Source organism: Idiotropiscis lumnitzeri, chromosome 6, assembly GCF_059441095.1.
Source record: "Idiotropiscis lumnitzeri isolate Australia: NSW breed Sydney's pygmy pipehorse chromosome 6, RoL_Ilum_1.0, whole genome shotgun sequence".
In the NCBI taxonomy this organism is placed as follows: Eukaryota; Metazoa; Chordata; class Actinopteri; order Syngnathiformes; family Syngnathidae; genus Idiotropiscis; species Idiotropiscis lumnitzeri.
In genome coordinates, this window is record NC_142396.1 from 11128076 (window position 1) to 11149669 (window position 21594).

General features: G+C 41.0%; 1 long non-coding RNA gene across 2 annotated transcripts in view; it reads left to right on the forward strand.

Moving 5' to 3' along the window:
- Window positions 1–21468, forward strand: part of LOC148335222 (uncharacterized) — an 86381-nt gene extending 64913 nt beyond the window's left edge. The window contains exons 4-5 of one of the 2 annotated variants that reach the window (XR_015844104.1): window positions 16652–16763; window positions 20587–21468. This is a non-coding gene — a long non-coding RNA (uncharacterized LOC148335222). Of the gene's footprint in view, window positions 1–10356; window positions 10416–10496; window positions 11531–16651; window positions 16764–20586 lie in introns of those variants that run through there. The other variant, XR_015844105.1, reaches the window with a different exon arrangement.
- Window positions 21469–21594: the final 126 nt, after the last annotated feature.

Consider the following 21594-nt stretch of genomic DNA (forward strand, 5'->3'; position numbering starts at 1 on the left):
GGTGGATATCACAATGCAATGAATGCTGCTTGTGTTACTTTCTTGAGATGGTTATTTGACAAAGCTTCATAATCAATTCACTGACTTCACTTGGAATACGAAAAGATCTCTGAATGTTCTGAACTCCTGTTTCAAAGTCAGTATGAGCAGAATCGAGCAACAGCTCCATGATTTAGCTCAACTTCCCATAGCTGATATCATGTGCTGACTTTCAACTAAATTCCTGTCAGCTCCACACAATCAACCAAAATCATAATCAATTAATCAGTTATGCCACTCATGATCCTCTTGCTTGATGCTCGCTCCATCTGATTCGAATTTGGCAAGGAAATTCAGCATGGATAGAGAAAAAAAAACTGAGCTCATCAAAAGTAGAGGCTGGTGAAGGTTAAGCTTATATTTCTCCAGCTAAGCGCTGCCTCTCTTATCTTGCTTTTTCATGTGAACCCCATGGCGTAAGTCTTAAAGCAATTATTTTTCAAGAATATAGCATGTTTTTGAAAAGATGTATTTCTCCCCGCTCTTCCTGTATTGTCATGCATGCGCGCAAGCGGACACGCACGAGCCCGTTTCCCCCCTTCCGATGGCAATTTTGTCAGAAGTTGACAATGTCTTGATTTAGTTGTCTGGCTGTTCCGGGCCAGTTTTCCCTGCTGTGCTAATGTGAACAGGACATCCTGCTGGGCACCAAAGAATACCACTTCACGGCGGCCGCAGAGCTGGCAGCTTTTATTTATAGCGCTAGTGAAATGAATGGGTATTAGTGTCCAAACATTTCACCATGCTCCTGCAGCCACACACAAAAGCCACTGATTTTCCAGCAAATCTGTGCTTATTTTATTCAAGACGACTGAAACTAGAGGAGGCTAGAGCGAGCGAGAGAACGTGTTTATAATGACTTAAAAGATATGAAAAGAAGAATAGCAATGGCATCAAAAAAGATTTTCTGAAGAGAAATGGAAAACGGGGGAAAGTGGCCGAAAATGGAAAATGCCTACATCATTAAAAAAGGATGCTACTTAAAGGCGACATGATGGGAAATTGACTCATTTTAATTGCTTGTATACAAATAATTGGGATTATGGAGTGAATGCACACCCATCAAGTGTGAAATTACACAACATAACTTTTGTCACAATCTTTTTTCCCCAAATGTTTCTGTGAGCAAGCACATTTTTAATTTGGCCCTATTGTGATGTCACAAGCCGGATAATTTGCATATTACTGTTGCCGCACCAAGTTACTCAGCTCATGACTTGGCAGTTGGACTGGGCAAAGACGTTTTCAAGCCACTTCCAGACACCAAAAAGCCAAAAGCTAGCTAAACAAGGTGCACATACTCATTTCTTCTCGGAAGCTGTCAATGTGGTGAGTGGGTACTTTTGTTTGTCGATCAGTCTGTTGCATGCACCACACACCCGAAGCAGCACACTGAGTGTAGTTTGGCGGCTTTGTGACATGCGGCCTCCCGCTAGTGTAAATATTGCACAATATCAACAAAGTACAATTCCTTTGATCTAGTGTTAAAGAAGCCATTTATATATTGAAGAAACAGTCGAGACGGGATTGTGCTTTCCAACCGCGTTGTCGGCATGTTTTTGGCATTTCACATGCAAATAAATGAGTACTCGAGGCAGAAGCAAAATGCCTCGTATTTTTTTTTCCGCCAGGTATGTGAATCACTCGAGGACTCGTTTCAGCCCTCCTCTGCTGCTACAAAAGGAATTTACACTTACATTTGGTCACTGTGCAGACAATACAGGACCGCCCCCTTAAAATAGTATAATTTTAGCTCAGCTGAAAAACGGAGAAAAGGCTGTGCTGGAATTTGTGACTCTTGGGTATTTTGACGAAACACCTCAGAGCTATTAAATGGTAAAAATGCATAATACACCGTCTCCTTGACGCGGTTTCAGTTCCTTTTTTTTTTCTTTTTTTTTTTTTATAAAAGTGTCTTCAGAATCCCTCCTGTTACCATTTGTCAGTGCCCTGCCCTTGACTGTCCTATTAACCTATCAAATTTCAAGCGGCGAACACCTCCCATTAGAGAGCAGTGGCTTGTATGACTCTTCTTGGCTTTTGGGAAGGAAGCAGCCTTTGGGGCGGGGTGCTCCCCTGGCCCCCTGACTGCTGCTCTTCGCTTCCTCGTGGCTGTCCAGGACCCCATAAGCCCAGAGTCGGCGCGTCCCAGTGTCTTTGACGCTCAACTCACCGATCTTCGTCTGTCATTCCTGCCCTTCTGCAAACACACTCCTCTGACATTTGAAAAAAAAATCTGGCATTCAACCCTCCATATGGATTTTTGTTGATTATAGCTTTCTCTCGGAGAAGATTGCACATATTATTGACTTTGCCATTCCGTGACTATTTGCACAGCACGGTCAAGTCCAGCAATAATATTCAGCCTAGTTTCGCCTTATCATGTGCACCCACTTTTCCTTTTCCATCTTTTGCCTGTATTTTACGTTTGCCCTTTAGCCACGACCCCTTTTTTTATATGCCACCTGGGATCGGCGTTTGTGCAGAGCATCGGTCACTGATGTCATTGCAATGGGGATCTGATACACTGTGAATGTCCATCGGTGTATTGCCCCCGGGCCTTAACCACCAACGGTACACTAATTCCAAGCAGCAGCTCTGTATCCCTTGAACCCAAAGGGTCAAGTTTGGCTATTTGAATTTGCATCCTCCAAAGAGAAGGTAGATATTCAGACCATCTGCAATATCCAGTCATCTTTTTTCAGGGTCAAAGGAGAGTAACTTGACTTAACAGGTCAACATAACTTGTCTCCGCCCTTCTCCAGACAGAAGCAAGCCGTGGAACCTTCCATTAGGAGCTGACCCATGCAACGCACCGCTCTGCCCTCAGCCAGGATATCACATGCCTGAGACAGACTGCTCATTAAAGTCTGCTGCCCGTTGCAGGATTAGTGCTTTTCATGGTTTTATCCTCTACTCTGACAATAGGCCAGGAGAGCCGCTTCAAAACTGATTGTTCGCGTTATGAATCATGGAATTATAAGTTCTCTTTCATGATCAAAATATTGGAAAATCTCTCAGCATGCACTATGCAAAAGAATGAATTAGGGTCTGTTTTTCAAGGGCGCATGCTGCATTAGCTGAACCCAAGGGAACTGAGAGGGGGGGAGTAGTATGAGACAGTTTCAATACAGAACATCATCGTTTTCAGTTGCGCACTGTTTGCACACGCGGAATGCCTTCTGCCTCTGACCTTTCACCGGCACCGTACTCCAGAGTTTGCCTACACTTAACACACAATGGAGTGTCTTGTTTATTCGCAATTTGATTTTCCAAAGAGCGCAAGCGCCATCAACAGCAGTCTTTCGATCTGTAGTTGGGTAAGGGCGTTCAGGTTGCGAGGGCTGGAATTTAGCTTCTTGGAGTAGGACTAGTAACAATATCTCTTGATCTGTGTGGGAGGAAGTACGCTGATGATGGCAAGAAAGAAGCACTGCTGTCACTATGACACCTAGCAGCGACACAGTTTTTTTTGTTCAATTGTTCATATTTGAATGACATGAAAGGTAGTTGTTTTGTTCATGGAAAAGGAGGAGGCATTGCTTAGCTTGCTGGTCCTTCAACCTACACAGGTAATTATTAGAACCCGTTCATTTAAGAAACAGGGTCGGAAACACAATGGAGGCTGTAATATCTTACAATAAACAAGACTGGAATTTGAAATACATAAACCCTCGCTATTCATGGACGTTAGTGACCAAGCCCTGAGGTGTAATGAATACACTGCCCCTAAACATATTTTTGAATTTTGAATATACCTCAAATTATAATCCTGAAACTCTTTCATTACATTTACTGTGCATACCAGGCGTAGCTTTGCAGTTCTGATTGATCTGTTTACATGGTGCTCATTTAGATTGGCAAGGAATATGGAATATGGCACAACCTAGTTCATCGCATGCCGTTCATAACGAAATGTTTCCTGAAAACTTTGTAAAGTGAGGCCCTCTTGTAGTGGTTAATGATTTAATCTTTGGGGTTGCAATTTGACTTACTTTCATTCATTTTACGAGAGTGATAAAAAATCAAAAATTTTGTGAGCTCTTTTAGCATTAAAGTAGCTCCACAGAATGGCAATTACATTACAGTAAATTACGAAGGCTATCTTAATTAGAAGGGTTGGCAACACTGTCATTGTTTATGTACTTCGTCTGTCTTTTTCACACTCCTCGGTCATGAACAAAAAGTGATTGCGACCAGGTAGATTCCAAAGGTGTTAATGAACCTTTAGATTATACCCTCTGTCCTTTTTTGAATGGTTATATTTACAATAACCACCTTTTATTTGCTAGTGGGAGAAAGGTTTATATACATACAGACAATCCCAAATAGCAGTGGTTCATTTCTCAACAGCATTTTGAAACAGTTATCCATTCCTTCATTATATCTTGGCTGGATTATTGTGATTACCTTTATTTTGGAGTCAGCCAGTCCTCCTTCAGTCATCGCGAGTTGGTCCAAAATGCTGTCCATGCATCAATGAGAGTGTGAAACTCTAAAAACTTGCATGTTGGGGCACTCAAGTCAAGGAACCATTGTAGCTATGATACTCGTTTGCTTTTATGAAGAAATTCCGGTTTCCTTTTTTTGAAACTGTAGTTCGGTCCATTAATGTCCACATATTTTTGGTAATTAATTCATCTTGGTAAGCAAAAAGAGGGAAGTCCTGCCAGACAGTTGCCCAAAAAAGAGTAAGAGGCCTGAGCAGGGAAGAAGAAAAACTGTGTTAGAAACACAATTAAACTCTGTTAATGAGGTCAAACATCAGATCCAGGGCAAGGGATATCATTATACAGTGAACGGATGGCCTGCTCCAGCTGCCATGCTCTTGCTGTGGGATTAGACTTACTGTCCTGAGGCTGCACTTTTTTACCAGGCTGACCCCTGCCCGCCACTGAGGCAAGAAAGCAGCCACCCCCTGGGCTCCTGGGGCCTGCGTACCACCCCCCTCCACTTCCCCCGGTCCTGGTGCCTGTGGCACCGACGGGATTGAGGAGAAGTGAACTGTGCTGCCACGTGGGATGACAGGACGAGCCACCCCATTAGGAAGCACTGAGACAGACAGGCACCAGCACACAATCCAGCCTGTGTTGCCAGCTACAAATTACCCACTCCCTCTATTTCTGTCAGCTCATTTGTAAAAAGCAACCAACAATGACAAGGTGATAAAAGGACATTGTATTAACGATCAGAGCACCGTTTAAACCTGGTGATGCTTAAGATACAGCAGTCGCTCCTTTTTGTTTGAGAAAAAGGTGCCCTTTTGTTGGGTGAAAAATTCTGATATGGACTTGCAAACAAGATTGAAATAATGATGTAATGTGGCCGTCCAATTCTGCAGCCCCCACACGACCTCCGCCGTCTCCCCTTTTTCCTTTGTTTTAAGCAATGATTCCAACAACGGTGCTGGGAAATGATCCAATTTCATTAATTAGTTTCTAATTTCTAGTAAACAAATATACTTTTCTTCATCTGCCTAGGCAGATGAAGTGACCTTGTGTTAGCCAGAACAAATAAATGCTCTTTCACTATGTCTTGGAAGGTACCGTTTAAGTGTAGTGTGGTGGTCAGAAAAAAAACAAAAGGTTGATAAAAAGGCTTATAATAGTTCGACTTGACGCCGACTTTGTGTAGCCATACTCGCCTGCAAGAGGCGTAGCCATGACATAGCGGCATTTTCTTGGTGAGATTGCGAAAAATCAGTTATTTTCTCAATTTTCAGAGTCAGGACTGTTGGAAGGTCTGTCAATCCGTCACTGTCGACGCCAGTTTTACAGAGTCTGTGTCAGACGCGGCGGCCAAGGGCAGACTTTTTAATGTAATCGTATTACTTCCTGTAACCTTCAAGTTTGGTTGTATGCCGTGAGAGTATTCTAATGTATTGGCAGATTGGTTTAAAACAAAGGCAGTGTGCTCGGTCTTTCTTTTTTTACTTGTGTGTTTTGTGTGTTGTTTTCTCTCCCCTCTTTGTCTCCTAGGATATCGTTATGACGTTCAGCCGCAACAATAATTCTTCTGTTCTAATTCATATCAATTAGTATGGGACGCTAATGCAAACTGACGGCACAGTGTTTCTTGAAAGGCCTGCAAGGATGTTGTGACGGCAGCACATCAGTGTGCAGCCAAAAGCCACCCTCTGTTCCCCTTTCTTCCCCATTTCTGTCATTCAGCGCGCAACAAGGGGCTCCGGGCCGAGAGGACAATACCAGTCGGAGCCAGTACTTTGATAATTAGTTATTGATTGAGAACAATGACGCGGCGTACACTGCCGTATTAGCTCCGACGCCAGTAGGTCGCGACACTGAGAGCCAGCCATCAAGCGAGCGGGGCCAAAACACGCCTGACTCCCTTTAATAAGATATTCCTTCATGTTTTTCCCCCTCTTTCATTGCTCTCCTCCTTTTCCCCTCCCCTTCTCCTCAGGCATGTTAGCGTTCTGGCTACACAGGGGTCAAATGTATTAATGCCTGTGCACAAATGAGCGTCTGATGAAGGAGAATTTAATTAGAGAATGCCCACTTGAGCTTCTCATTTCACATCACTCTGTTTTTCCTTCTTTCTCTGCCTTTATTGTCTTTGAGTATATGAGTCTGCATTGTAAACTCCCTATAGGATTTAAGATTGACACGGCTGTCATCCCGCCATTTCTAGTTGTTGGGTCATGGGTTTTACACACATTGAACTTTTTCACAGAATGACACTCACTCCCTTTAATCAAAATAAAAAAGGAAATAAATATATGGCTGACTGATAAGCACATCTGCCACACAGTTCAGAGGTGCAGGGTTCGGTTCCTGCTGGGTGGCGTTTACGTGTTCTCCCTTTGCCTGCACGGGTTTTCTCCGGGTACTCCGGTTTCCTCCCACATTCCAAAAACATGCATGGCAGGCCGATTGAACACTCTAAATTGCCCATAGGTATGAGTGTGAGAGCGGATGGTTGTTCGTCTCTGTGTGCCCTACAATTGGCTGGCAACCAGTTCAGGGTGTCCCCCGCCTACTGCCCGAAGAGCACTGGGATAGGCTCCAGCACCCCCCGCGACCCTAGTGAGGAGAAGCGGTACAGATGATGGATGGATGGATATATATATATATATATATATATATATATATATATATACTATAACAATTAATTACAAGTTATTTTGTGGACCACAACGTGATTACTCCTGGACCTGAGTTTGGGAACTATTTAATAGATGATTGCCAAAGGATTGGTGGATGCTCTCCGTAAAGATGGGCAAGACAGGTTTGAGAAGCCTCCCTAACTGACTTCACCTGATCTGTGGCCTGTAAAACACTCCTGGCATTGAAAGCATCAGTGCTAGGCAGCGTCAATTGAACAATGGGAGGACTGTCAGGAGCAACAGCGGGACACGGCTCTGACAGGGAGGGAGGTTTGAAAGGGTTATGAGGAGGGGGGTGCGGCTCAGAGGCTAAACTGCTTTGCTGGAACTAATTAAACAGATGAAGTTGTGACATGAATATGCAGATGTTGTTTACATTTTACCATATGGTATTATTTCAGGTAATAACGCTGCTGGAGCGCCTTGCCGCTCATTAATGCGAGGGGATGGGGTGAAAACGCTGTCTATCAAGAGACACCCCGAGTGTGTTGGAGGAATCGGATCAGACTGACGCACAGGTGCCCGAGTCCTAAAATAGAAGTACAATTAACATACATGATGAAAGACACTTCTGCTTGATTCAACTTGTTAGCAGTCACAGTAAGCGACAAAAAAAATGGTTGCCTGTCATTTTCATCCATCCACACTTTTCACCCAATAGAAAGACTGATTGCAATTCATTTTTTGTTTTTGACATTATTATATTGATAAAGTGGCTTTAATAATACATTTAAATTTACTTCAAAAAATAAATATGTTATATAAATTACATAGCCAAAACGGATCTGCCAACTGGTTAGCACGTCCGCCTCACAATTCAGAGGTGCAGGATTTGATTGTGGCTCCGGCCTTCCTGTGTGGAGTTTGCATGTTCTCCCGGTGCCTACATGTTTTTTCTCCGGGTACTCCGTTTCCTCCCACATTCCAAAAACATGCATGGTTGGTTGATTGAACACTCAACAATTGTCCTCAGTGTGATTGTCAGCATGGATGGTTGTTTGTCTTTGTGTGCCCTGCAATTGGCTGACAACCAGTTCAGGGTGTATCCTGCCTACTGCCCGAAGACAGTTGGGATAGGCTCCAGTACCCTTGCGACCCTTGTGAAGAGAAGCGGCATAGATAATGGATGGCAGGATGGATGGGTGGATAACCAAAACGATAATAATGTCACTTAAGCTTAGCTACCGTAGCAATTAGCATCCCAAAAAGTTCCTGCAGATAGTACTACATGTACTCTATGTGCTATGTGCGATTATCTTTAGCATATATATATGTGTATATATATATATATATATATATATATATATATATATATATATATATATATATATATAGCTACTGTGTGTGTGTGTGTTTCCATTTTTGAATTGTTTTGTGTTTAAGATTCCATTGACAATGTAACTGAGGTTAAAAGAAAAATACTTTTTTTTTTTTAATAGAATATCAATGTACTACTCTTTTCTCAAAGTTTGGGGTGATACAGCAGTTAGTAAAATTTTTGACTCACTGCAAAATTTGTAGCTAATTGATGCCGGTGCGGTATGCACCTGCTATGAAACTACTCTTCATTCTCAATGCACAACCGCCATTTGACCCTATTTTCCTAAACTGTTAAAAAGTAGCAGAGCGGCCTGGAGTTCTTCTTTCCTGCTGTTGGTGTGCAGCGCAACTCGGCCTATTTCCCCCCAGAATGGCTGCTGAGAGGTTAAGAGGGAAAGGGGCCAATGGAGTCGCGTTTAGTAAGAAGTGCAGGATCACGGGGGCCAGCTGGTGGGGTGATGGGAAGCGTAATTGTGCCCGCTGTGCCGATAGAGGGTGGCGGGGTGAAAGGATGGGGTGAGAAGCGCCGGAAAAAAAAAAAGGGGGAGAGGAGAGGGAAGGGGCGGGGACACCTCAATTACCTGTGCTCCCTCTGACCCCTGCTCTCCCTCTGTCTCTCCACGCTGTCTGAGAGGCGGGGCTCTTCTCCGCAGGCACATGCACAAATGCAACCCATCCTCCTTTGTTCAACTCGCACTGGCTTCTATCAAAACTTAAACGGAGTACACACGCAGCGGTTTACAACATCTTAATCGATGATTAAAATGTGAGGGAACCCACTGATGAGTAAAAAATATCTTAGTGTGGTGTACTAAAGATGACTATCACACCACACACATAACCAAATATGTCATAATACCAAGAGTTGCCTTTGAGAGGCATCATGGTGTCATAGGTCGTCCAGAAGGACGGAAAATACAAAGAGGAAGAGTATGGGTAGAAGTATTAGACTCCTCTATTCCTACTTTTTATTGACTTATGTGACAGGTTATAGAAACACTCAGCATACCCAGTTGCTCTTCTATGAGTGTCTGGCAAAAGCGCCATCTTACTGATTGCCTATTGTTCTGTTATATGTCAATTCAATGTTGTCAACTCAAGTTAAAACTTTTTTTTCCTTGACATTTTTACTTGTTTTTTTATTGTTTATTATTGTTTAAAAATCTTAAATTTGCCATTGTAAAAAAAAAATTTTAATAAATCCAGAGGTCCCGCTTAAAACATCCTCAGAGTAATTACTCGGGATGTAATTTTTGAGATGGGCCTTTTTCTGACTTTGACGATCACTATATGTGTACCCCTTTTAAAATTCACAATTGTTGGCCCGACCAATTTCAGTACAGATCAAGAAGTGAAAAAAAGACTCTTAACACACCACACCACAACATAACATTTTCAAGACATCCAACAATTGGGGCTTTTCTGCCTGGGATTGCAAAGCACAGAGAAGCTTCGAATTTGGCCCAATTTTCAGCCTGTGAACCTTGTTTAACATTTACAATTGTAGGCCCCAGCTGTTTCCCAAGCAGATCAGGAGGGAAATATCATTTTAACATAACTCAGACCACAGGGTAATCACTCACTCTTTTGAAACATTGAGTAATCTGGTCTTTTTTTACTTTGATCGGAATGGAGTGAAAATGATTACATTTGTACCTCACCTACAGTAAATAACTGTCTTCTTTCAAAAAAACCCCAAAAAAAACAAGGGCCATTCTTTTTCTTTTACAAAACCAAATCAAATAGAATCAATTTCTGTCATGTATCCACGTTTGATCCCACACCTCATCTATTTTATATGAGATTAAAGACACACGGCAGAATAAAAAGCGCCTTTACTTGAACTGAGCATTCCTCTCAAACATTTTCAGCGCCTTACACGAGTCTGTCGCGGTCGATTTGGACGCTGCCGCCGGGGGGCCCTCGTACAGTAAGTGACAGAGACGGCTGTAAAAATCAATGGCTGGCAGGAGTGTGATGTCTTAATAAACTCAGTGTGTGTGTTGTTCAGACAGGAAGACGTGGACGTGTAGACAGCGCCCGGCCTTTTGTGAGCCTGTCAAGCTGGGCCCTCAAAAGCAGATGAAGCTGTCAGATTATTAATATATTTATACTGACAGGGGCCCTCCTTTCAGCGTCCCCCCCCGAAGAAAAAAAAACATACTCCGGGCTTCAAAGGCGCTGGGGCGACGAGGTTGGATGCGAGGTCAGAGGACAAACACATTTTGAAAGCAAATTCTCTTCCTGGCGCAACCTGTTTTTCACTGGTGGCGGCATCTGCGACGGCGGCAGCCATTCAGCCGCATCTTAGAGCTGAATTGGCAGCGGCTTTCAAAGCACCCAGCCCGGCGGCCCCGGTGATCCTCCGCCGAGCTGGGCTGACAGTCTATGTTCAGGGGTCAGAGCACCAGGCCCGAATCCCAGGACCCGCTCACTCAGGCTCTCCCGCCGCAGACCCCAAATTAAAATGTGAAAAGCTGAGCCACTGAAGGCATTCCTCGAACAGCCGCCCCCCTCCCCTCCCGTGGCATCTTGCTTTCTGTGTGACAGTTCCTCGGAGAATGTTTTTCTCTTTAATGTTCTTCCTCCGCTCCCTTTAGATCAGCGGTCGCCAACCTTTTGTGCGTTTTTCACCTAAATATGATTCAATTATAAAAAAAAAATAAGTATCAATTTGTCATTTCGCTGAATTTCAGTATCAAAACCTTAGTTTGAATCTTGAAAAATGATTGGACTCAAGCCATCACGTTGAGAGCAAATAGTCACAGTTCAAAAGCAAAATAGTTCATTACCATATTAGTGAAATGCTAATAATTATTGTGTCTGAGTGTCTATTATAGTTTATTCCAGGGAGATGGAACTTAGTAAAGCAATCAACAGTCACTTGGAAGTGTTGAGTGTTTATTATGAGACCAGTTTAATAAAATGTTGATGCACGGTGGCATGTTGCCTGTCAAGACTTTGTAAATGAAAATGAGCCAGGGCATAGATAAAGGTGCCCGTTCTGCCTTGTGAAAATGTAAATAAAATGCAATGATAGATGGAGTAGCTGTCATCAATAATGAATCAGTGCAGAGTGAAAGGTGTGGCGTCAGAAGCATGTGGTTGTTATAATTGGTAGGAGTTTCTCTTCAACGAGCTGGTCCCATCTTGGAGTAATAGGAAATGATGCCATCCCAAGAGTGTTACTAATGTCTAATCTGCGCCATAATTTGGTTGTGGCAGAATATCCCGTTTAAAAAAGAAGTAATGTTGCAGATGGAATTTTTGGGGTGCAGTTTTGGCTTGTCGCCACATGTGTGACAATCACCTGTGGAAATAAAAGTGGAACTGCTGAAATTGTGTCTGAAATCCGGCGGGCTTTTTCTTGGGAGTTCTTGGAAGTAAAACTACTTTCAGACCCTTAACTAAATTAATTTTTTTCATCTTGCGGCGCAGTAGAGAATGTCCCAGAGGTTGGGGACCACTGCTTTAGATCATTTAACAACATGTGAACAAAGTTGTCAGAATCAGAGTAAACATTTGATTGACTGAGCGATGGCGTGGTTTAGCCGTGTAACGCAAGGGTATAAATTAAATTTTCCACGCGTGTTCCGTCTGCAGCCCGCTATTGATGCGTTTTGATGGATCAATTATCCATTCTAACATGTTGCCGTGCCAACGTGACGCCGACCATGACACCTGTCACAATCTTCTATTAGCGAGGAAAGGAAATTGAAATAATTTAATGACAGCTAATTTGGTCTTTGTTTTGAATCTTATTATGGACCACCCCCCAGAGTAATTGAGTTTCAACGGCTGCCACGATGGCCGAGTGGTCTAAGGCGCCGCGTTCCGGACCCAGTCTCCCCAGGAGGCCTTGGTTCGAATCTCGTGGCTGCCAGGATGGCCGAGTGGTCTAAGGCGCCGCGTTCAGGACCCAGTCTCCCCAGGAGGCCTGGGTTCGAATCTCGAATTTCCCCATTGTGGGACTAATAAAGGCATTATTAAAAGAAAAAAGAATGAAAGAGAAATATGACTGCACTCAAAGCAAAGAAGCTACTTGTGCTATTAATTTGACAGTGCAATGGATAAACTGTTTTATCTGATTGAGGAAAATACAAACTTTGAGAAGACTTGACTATAAATGTGCAGCAGAGATGACAGTAGAAAACACAATGGATATGACAGACTGATGCGAGTAAATAATAGAAGAAAAATTCAAGGACTAATCTAATGATTTGGGTCCCTGTAATCAATTATCAATGAAAAATGGAAAAACAATATATGACACAGTAAACAACTACTAGCACAATAATGAACACATTTAAAATTTCTAATGCTGGAATTCAATCAACATTGAACATTATTATCTTTGTAACGCTAGAATATAAAGATAAATAAAACAATATGGACGTTTAACAGTGACCAGAATGATCACAAATAATGTATTACTCAAAAAAGTATCAACAAAAAGTACAGATTCAAGCTCATAAAGTATTATTGCTGGACAGCAATATAAATCCAGCAATTCTTTGTACTTCTTACAGCAACCAAAGTGTATTTTCATGAAAGATCCTCAAATACATTACAACAAATCAAGCAACGTTTGGACACAATAATTTAAAGCTAACAAGATGAGTTTGTTTATAACTACAGTATAATAAAATAAAGTACAACACAGAGGCTCTTAGCTTACCCTACGCCAACACACATTAGCCTCATATGTGACGCTAGCATCCTTAAACGAAGGCAAGTCAAGTTCAGATTTATTTATATAGCTCTTTATCACAGAAACGTCTCAAAGGGCTTCACATCCCCTCAGTTGACAAATATTAACGAGACAAATACAGAAACTAAGAGATTAATGGTCTAATGTGGTTATGCACCATCAGAATTTTCATCACCACAATAAATTTCAAGCAAGTTGAAAGTATCTCATTAGCACCTAGCGTTAGCTGCCAATGCTGTCCCTAATGCAAAATTCAGTAGCACTTGTATTTTACAGGAAAAGAATTGTATTCAAGGAACAAACAGAGCTAATAGGACAGTTTTTGATACAAATCATATTTTGTCCCCCCCAAACCACACACGCACACTTAAATTCTAAGATTTACTCACGTAAATATCTGTTACAACCTTTGTAGAAAATTGTAGTTGAAAGATTCGATTATTATGGAAAATTTTAATATGTAGTTAAAAAAATCTAATTGCTTGACAACACATGTGAGGTTCTAATAGTTTGATTTTTATTTATTATAGATTTTGTGTTTTGTTTTTTAAATTTAGTTAATTTTAATCAATTTTTAGAGCTTTTTGTTTTAGGTTTTTCCCAAATTCTTAATGTTAGTTTTTATTAGTTTTAGATTTATTTATTTTTCAAATGTTGATTTTAGAAAAACTCAACAATAACTCCAATTTGAGAAGATTTTAAAAACAACCGTCTTTAAATTAAATACTAATACTCTACAAAACAACGCAGACTTTCAAGCACAATAAATGCAGTGCATAATATGACTTCTCAACTAAGATTAATCACGACCCTAACATCCCTTGTTTGTCAAGTTGCCAACTTCAAAGGGTGATATGTGGCTTGACTTCTCATTGAGAAGAATTCCACACATAGCACAACTAGCTACTTGCTTTTATGTATCAATCATAGTCAAATTGGATGGATGGATGAAGCCGGGACGGTCAGTTAGAGTTATAGATACATTAATTCATTTTTTTTAAATTTTGTTAACAAACCAGTCTTTTTTTTCAATTAATTTTTTTGTAATTTGGTTAATTTTTGCGATCAATATAATAACATTGAGTCCACCCATGGAAACGCTTACTCATGAGAAAATATAGTTCGCGTACAAAATAAAAATTTGTTTGTGTTTCATGGTGATTTATCTCTTAGTGAAATTTTTTCGCAAAGCTTGATTGGAACCCGCTCAGATTGTGTTTTTAGTTTGTAATTTGGAATTTTTATTTTGTGTGCTTGGAGATTTTTGAGTATTTCTTCATTTTAGTAGATGTCCTCTTTTATGAACCATGACTTTGAAATAAACTGGTTGAATTGAGTTAAAAAAATTGGAATTGAAAAGACGGCCGTCGTGCGATGATAGATCCTTGTCAACAGCATGTGAGAAAACAGCGTGGGAGCGTCTTACTGGTACATGTGTGCATATACTTGAATTTGCAAGTTAAGAGCCTTATTGGGATTACCCGGGGTACATTCTCCTCATCGCTATCATAAAGAGAAAGAGGGAATAGATGCGCGTCCCCCTTCTTCTTCTTCTTCTTTTTTCCTGGGATTCAGTAAGCTCTCTGTCAATGCTTGTGGGATTGAATTGCCTTGGATGGCTCCCCTTCATTCCGCGGAATGATCTCAGACCTAATTTAGCCGGCAGCTCAGGATCCAAAGCATACAAGGCCGGCTCTCCTCTGCATAGAACGTGTGAAATAGATAGAGCGAGCCATCCCTCAGATGTGCTCAAGTAATCTCCAGCCAGCGCCGGTCCGGCAGGCCTCGCCCCCTAAAGGGATTGATGCGGTGTCAGAACCTTTGGCTCCGGGGGTCACCTTCTCTTCTCGCCCCGGCCCAATCGGACAAAAGCCGAATTTCTTTCCCCTCCGCTATTCGTTTCTCCTTTTATTTCTTCTCCTTGAATTCATCAGCCAAGGGGAGAGAGCCGTGAGACGTGAATGAAACATTTTCATTAAAAGCGAGGAGGAGAACGAGGCCAGATCTGATCTGAGTCAATGACATCCCAACCCTTTTTTTTTTTGTTTCCTCCTTCTTCTCCTTCTTCTTCCCACTTGCCCCAGCTGTCACTTGGCGGAGGCTGATTGAAATCAGCACCGTGTCACGGCCGTCATATCTCCCTGAGACATAAAACATGCAGAAACATCAATAAGCAACTGGCCGCTGACAGCTTTCAGGCTACGGCGGTGGGGACGAGGGGAAGGTTAGGGCTCTCGGGGGTGTACGTCACCACGTGCGGTTGAAGTGTCGTCTTCAGGCTTCACCGAAGACAAGATAAAGTCTGTCGGGTTATCGCCTGGTTCAAGTTGCTTCTCGGACAGCCGAGGCCACGGGGACGTGCCCCGTCAGACAATCCTGGCGTGTGTGCTGTTTGGCAAGACGTTGGAGTTTGAGCGCGTGGGAAATGCTTTCATTTAGAAATGTGTGTCATGTGTATGAGCCGCTATTAATGCGCACAATGCATTCTATTGAGCGTCAGAATAGGTTCATTTATGTATCATAAAAATAAATACGAATACACGGCTTAGATATAACCATAAGTAATAAAATGTCAATTAAATTGGCATCTTTCAGTGAAAGGCAAGCATTTTAAAAATGCATTCCAATTTACACCTGTAAAAGCAAAGCTTCTATTTATATAGAGCTATATAACATGCATTTTTTTTATTTTATTTTTATAATTTATTTATTTTAAGTTGTTCACCCCCCAAGATCCATCCCCCCCTCTCCCAAAAAACTATATTTTTATTAACCCTTTTGGTATTTTGTCTCTCAAGTTGACCCATTTACAACTGACATCCAAAACAGATTTTAAAAATCTTACGTATAATATTAATGCTAATTATTTCTGCAAATTCATGGGAAAAGAAATTTGTTTTGCTGTAAAAGAATATGATACACAGCATGTCACATTAACCCATTACCTTTTTAAGTATACCGTTAAAACAAACATTAGATGGATTGAAAAATAATAAAATGATTTTTTCTGTTTTTCAAGTAAATTGAAACAATATATAGATGTCTTCTATTTTTAAATATCTGTATACATTTTGTGTAACTAATTATGTCTGGAAAAGCAGAAGGCTTTTTCCTGACCGTAAACAAGAGTAATTTAGTGACTAGTGCTCGTAGAAGAAGATTGATCACGAACGAGTGGCCCCCATTTGAGTGTGTATTTAATTGCCTAATGGGCGTTAAAGGTTGGTGTCGTGTGACACCTCCTCTCGCTGATTGCTAATGAGCTGAAGTTTGTAACCCGGCAGGTAGTGCTGAGTCCTCTTTTTCATCTCACCTGCTCACCGCTGAGCTCCAGCTACCTGTAAATAAGTCATTAACGTGACAGAGTTTTGGCAGAAGTTGCAATCATCCTCCTTAAAGTTAAACTTGCAATTCAAATATGACTCCTATTGTTTTTTTTTTTCTGTTCTAACTAGCGGCGCCTCGCAGCACTCCCCCATGTTCTCCTCCATCTGCCTCCTGTCCATTGATCAGCCTTCCAGGGGCCATCAGTCTGTTTAACATCTGCTACGAGTTGCCGAGGCTCAGGTAACTCTGGTGCCTATTGATCTTTGCGTCCACCTGCAGCAACATCTGCTTGGCCGCATCGTCCTTTTTGTCAGCGCTCGTTTGGCTCGGCACGTCTAGTCCACTTTGACTCGCTTGCACAAAGGACTAAGCGTCTCTGTTCGCGCGGCTGTTTACATTGTTCCTGTAATGAAGAGGGAATTAACAATTCCGGAGTGGGCGGAATATTAATAAAAACTTTTATCTAGATGAAAATATTTCTGTTAATGTCGAAAGATTTTATTTCATTTGGACTGGACATAATTTGATAAAACTGGAGATACTGTTTTGGTTATCCATTTACAAACGGTAGTATCTAATACAAAAATCTAAATTGGGGAAAAAAAATATTTATTTGAAATCTAAAAAGTAAATAGAAAGACACTTGTATTTATTACCATTCATCAAATAGTATCTTACCAAAATTTTAAGAGAATTAAAAAAATAAAATATTTGGTTGAGATTGGTAAAAATGTGAAGCATAACTCACACAGCAAATGCTATTGTATTAATTTAAAAATACATGTTTGGTTGAAATCATACAAATTAATTTGACACATAATTGTACATTATTAGAGCTAAACAAGCAGGTAATTATTTTAAGTTCACAAATACATATTTGGTTGAAATCATTGAAACAATATTTGTAAACAATTAGATACTGTCATAGCATACAACAATTCTGTTTGTTTAAAATTATTAAAAAAATTGTAAATATGCACATATATTTTGTCTTATACAGTATTATCATATAGCCAATACATACTCTATATTGAATATGAGAATGCATTTTTACAGTTAAATCATGCAAATATTATTTTCCATGTCCTCCATTGTCAATATAACCAAAACAATTGAATTAGATACGTATTATATTTTACTAATATTTATATGAATATAAATATGATATTGATACAAATTTACTGTTGGTTTGAGAATCATCTTAGAATTTGTTTCCAGAGCTCCTATGGTAGAAGAAAATGTAGCCGCCGCCACTGCTGCCGAGCTTGTTTAATTTGCTCTTTTGCGTGCAGGGCGCAGGTTAGTTCATTTCAATTTTTGATTTCAAAAGCTATCAAATACACCTCGCAAGAGGAAATCAATTTTCCCAGCTGCCCCGGCTTTTGTGGCAAAAAGAGCGGCCGCCATTGGGGGAGCGGCCCCAGTCACGTGACCCAGTCAGAGATTAGTCGGGGAAGGCCACGTTGCCGCCACCTCAATTACGCTCTGCCTCTTGTCATTTACCTCCAGAACACCTCATTCATATTTAATTCATGAAAGACTCTGCAAGATTAATTGTCATAGTGATGATGTGGAGCAAACACTGCAGTGGTGCTCTGCTTATTGCCTGCAATTTGGCATCGGAAAAATTGCGATTAAAACGCTATGTTCATCAGCAAAGAGTTCCATCAAAATAATATGATGCAGGAAACATTGATTTTAATTGTGAGGAAGATGAAGACGACCATCCGTGGCTTGATTATTTGTCTGAAAAAGTGTGACTGGCAGCGAGTTTGTGTTTCGACGCGTCTCAATATGATCAGTGGCTGCCTTTCATCTGCATATCACATGCACAATGAAGCCATTTTGATCACAGCATTACGCACGCAATTATAAACTTTTAAATGCGTGCGGCGTGTGGGGAAAAAAAACATCTAAAATTCTTTTTGATACATTTGACTGATTGTTGACTCCAGCGTCTCTTGCTGTGTGTATTTTACAATGTCATTAAGTCCATTTCAAAAAATGGATTTTTGTTGTTGTTATTGTGCCGACACAAACCCAACCCTCCTTTTTAGACGAACCAAATCAGGAATATATTCAGTAATCAAAGAATGAATCAACCCCAGCTACTGGAGAGGAGGCAATTTGCGGCCATATCATGAGATTATATCCATTAGACAGTCGCGTGGGTTTGTGTGTGTGTGTTATTCTATGGCGGGTTCCCATGACAACTGTTTTGGGGCGAGGTGGAAAACCAGTGGAAAACCAAGCTCAGCTGTCATCGCTTCACCTAAAAGCTTTGTAATTGCTCTCATTTGCATAGTACAATTAAGTGTGTTAGCTCACAGCAAGAGCAATCAACCTCCACTAAAGACGGGGGACGCTATAATTATTATATCAGTGGATTGCAAGACGCGTGTCATTGATGAGCCTGTCAAACTCCATTCCTCGGCTCGGTGCAAAACACTCACTCAGTAGCGGATCCACCGAGCTGCATGGAACGTTTGGACTAAAACCTACTACACCTCGTTCGTCGCGAGGGGTACGTTCTGGCCCCACCCATAATAGGTGAAAATCTGCGACATAAGTACCGTATAAAAATTTTTTCAAAAATAGTTTTATCTGTTCTACATGCATTACACATATTTAAAATAAATAAAACGGCTTTTAATTAAATGCATTGTGTTTGAACAATAAAAAAAAAAATAGCAAGCATAAAATGAACAGATTTCTCAAATTAATCAAATACATACTGTCTGTGTTCCTTGAAGAGGCGGGGCCTGTTGGGATGGCACTCAACGTGAGTGTCGGGTTGTAAGCTGTGGCTGACACCAGCGCCTGCTTAAGTTTGCTCATTGTGTTTTAATGTTCTTCCGGGGTTCAGTTAACTGAAAAGTGCGTTGTCGACTCTCCATTCCCATATGCAAAGGCATCATAGATTTACAGCATATAAATAGATTGGGTCCACACCAAAAATAAAAAAAAAAAACGCGATGTAGGTTCGGGTTCTACATTAACAGGGCCACCTGAAGTTCACTGACGTAGGCCCAAATGGGCCAGTACAAATATCATAAATAAATCAAATGACATCTTCACATTCTTTCTTTTTTTATATAAAGTGTTCAATATTTTGAGCTTTATTTAAATTATGAATTATTATTGATGGTTTTCACACTCTACACGTTTTATTTTGCGCATCAGTTTAAATCCTTCCACAAGTGAAGGCTTGAACAAGCTCTAAAAATTGGAAAATGTCAAATACTCACTATTCAGTTCAATTAAGTATTGCGAATAAAATCCGATAACATGAAAAAAAATAAATTCATGGAAGTATCATTTTCTTAAAATCTTAAATAATCCACTATAAAGACACAAAATGTAAAATAATCATAGAAACTTCTCATATTATATCCTTAATTTACAGGCTCAGTGCAGGTTCTGACAGCGCCACTTCAACATGTCCTTTAATAGTCCCACAGTGGGGAAATTTGCAGTGGTATACAATTTACTGCAAACAATGACATCAACACCAGTTGAGATTCTACGTAACCAAAGATTTTCAAATTTGGTAGAAAACAGTTGTCGACGAGAAATCTCCACAGTCACAGAGTTTGTGCGCGTTCTCGGGTTTTTCCCATCAATTTTCCGTGTCTTGAATGTTTATCAGCGTTTTTTGAAATATCTTTTGGGGTTAAATTGGTATTATTCTTTTTGCCAATGCAATTCCCTGGGCGTCAATTCTATACAACTATTTTGTGGGCCATGGTGATCGCAAGCCCCCCATGAATAGCTGGAGTCAACTGTACAGTAAATAGACAACTTCTTTACAGAGATTGAAGTGATTGGTCCATTTTCTGATGGAATCGGTGACCGTCTATCATTATTTTTAAACTTCAATTTGCCTTGCAGTATGACTGAAGTATATATCATAATGTGTCGGTGCAACTAATGATGTGGCCTGTTGAGTGAAACATTTTTGCATCCGCGTTTGATCCTGCGCGCCCTCGGTCGTCGTCGACCGAAGCCTCAGAAAATTTACGTGCACACGGCGTGCTCCTCATTATTTCTTTTCTTCCATCAGAGTGTTCGGGTGGCTGTAATGAAGAGTTCTTGAACTGGCGGGCGGAGATGCGGCGAGACCAGAGTCCAGCAGGACTCCCCTTTTGGCTCTGCGAGGCGGTACCACAGACACAGATACACACATTGTTTGATAAAACACAGATTCTTTTTACAGTTGTTCCACCGTGTTCATTCTGGAGGGTAACAGCCTTGACATGTCGCCATGCAGCATTTTCAAAGAGGCGCCCATGAAAGCAGGTGCTTTCTAAGCTTTATTATCAAGCCTGTGATCACATGCTACAGCACATCTTTGCCTCCAGGGCCCTGCCTTGTAATGGAGGGACCAAATAGCAAGCTCTCTCCGCATAGCCGCCCCCTAACGCAAACTACTCAAAGACCCGCATCAATTTTAATTTGTATTTATCCTGTTGATGCCCCCCCCCCTTTTTTTTCCCCCTCGCCGCACAAATTACAGCCATCATAGCTGTGATTCCAGCAGCCCACGCGGCGCGCTATCAGAAAATTAGCACGCCGCGCAACCAGTGCCGGGTTCAAGGTGTCACAACACAATTATGCCACGGCGACGACCTGACGAGCTCTGACTGGTTGCTGGTTTTGTGACAACTAAGCCAGAGGGCTGCTGCGTCTGTCACATGCAGGAGATACATTTAGTCCCCATCGTGGACTCATCTTTGAATTTACGCACAAAAAAAAAAAACCTCAATTGAGGTGATTAGTATGTGTGTCATGAATACACTGTTCCAAATTATTGGGCAGATGATGTTTTTCTTTATTTTTCCAAACCGTCAATACAATCACAGTGACTGTTTTTTATACTATCAAAAGAACTATGGATATTTTATGGAATGAAATGACAGTATTATTTTTCATTTCTGTGTTAGATTAGGAAAAACTATGTTCGATATTGAAGTCATAGTTTTGAGAACTAAGCTGGAAATTTCCCACATAAATCGTAATCTTTCTACATTTAAGTTATGTATTTTATAGATAAGTTATTATTTTCCAAAAT